Here is a 1691-nt window from a genome sequence, read left to right as displayed (position 1 = left end):
GGCACCAAAACCGGCTGTAACTGAAAATTCGGCACTCAGCAAAGACTCAAATTTTAGAGTAATGGTAGATATGTAAAATGTCTGCTGCTCAGCTGGCTAATTTTTTCAATCGAGCGAAAATTCGAATTCTCCGAAAGTTGACAGCAGCAATGTGGAGCTTTAGCAGCGCAGAGTGTGAGTGGACGTTTGAGCCGCTTAATTGTTGAAAATTTTCAGAGATTTATTTTTTGACGTTGCTGCTATTTTTACCAAAAAAAAAAGTTCGCTTGCGTTGCTGCGTAAGGGCAATATTTTTGTGCATTTTGGGAATTACTGCTCATCGTCATCATCACCATCGTCGTCGTCAGCAGCCATCATAGCAACACACTGTCTGTCTCATCAACGCTTTTGCTTTTATTTTATGCCTCCCCTAAGGGTGCGTTGTGGCACGCGATTTAAGCTTGCCTTTTGACGCATAGGGTGGCTGAAGTTTTTATACTTATACATATGTATTGAGTTTTGAGTATTTTAATTTATGCAAAACGCAAATTTTGTACAAAATTGAGATAAGCATACAATTTCTGATTTTCGGTTAATTTTCAGTTGAGTCGCTCTTTTTTCGACTTTTCAATGCATTTTTTGTTTTTGCTTTTGTTTTTGTTTGTACTTTGAGGAAGGGGTCAGTTGTCTGATGACTTTTTAATTAAGCGGAAAGCGGGTAGTGGTGGGATTATGCCTTGATCGCAGTAGTAGTGGTGTGAAGCTTGAGGATTTAGGGTTGTTGTTGGTAATTATTGAAGGTAGAACTGGTTTTTGGGTTGGATAAATTGAAAATTTGGGACTATGAATTATTGATGAATAAATTATTTGCGCTATAAAATTGAAATCAAAGTAGCTGTGGGGGAATTTAGAATAAGGAACGGCGAAATAGGTTAAAAATCAAGAGGAGAAAATATGTATCGCAAAAAAAAGGCAGCTTTCTTTGGATATATTCACAACTTTTCGCTAAATCTTTCTACAAAAAATTAATAAAATTAATTGAATATTTTTCCTTTGTGTATTTATAATTTATTATTGATTATTTTTTTATAAATTATCTAACAAAAGCCATACAAATTCATATTTCAAAATTGTGCAAAAATTATAAAAATTTAGCATCTAAATTTTCAACTTTCGAGGATGTGGTTTTATAGTTCAATAAATTTTAGTATAGCATTTTAGTATGTTGTTAGTAACCAGAGAATCGCGTTGATTTTTGGCAAAATTTTCATGTATTACTCTTAATGAAAAATTATAAAATTACTTGTAAAAAAAATTAAATTTTTGAAAAAAAAATTAATCTGGATATTTTAAGTTACTTATTGATTTGTCCTCTAGCAAACTAATAAAAGAAAGAAAATGAATAATTACAAAAATTTCAAAAATTTTGTATTGCTTAGAAAATTTATTAATTTTCATGACATGAAATTGTTAAATATTTTAATGAAAATTTCTTCTTCCTTTCAATTCGAAAATTTTCACATTTCTCGCTCTTTACATCTTAATTATTTTCCTTAAATTTCATTCATTCATTTATGCCTTTAAATTGCTTTTAAAAGCCAGCCAAAGTGGCTGCCAACGTAGTCGGCAAATATTGTCTCAGCTGCCTCTTGTAATGCAACATTACCTACAGTTTCGTTACGCATATCGAATGACAGCAACATGCAACTAAC

Source organism: Rhagoletis pomonella, unplaced genomic scaffold, assembly GCF_013731165.1.
Source record: "Rhagoletis pomonella isolate Grant_MI unplaced genomic scaffold, Rhpom_1.0 Rhpom_scaffold_00005, whole genome shotgun sequence".
NCBI classification, from domain to species: Eukaryota; Metazoa; Arthropoda; class Insecta; order Diptera; family Tephritidae; genus Rhagoletis; species Rhagoletis pomonella.
The sequence above is the reverse complement of the archived record's forward strand: the minus strand, read 5'-3'. Positions refer to the sequence as shown.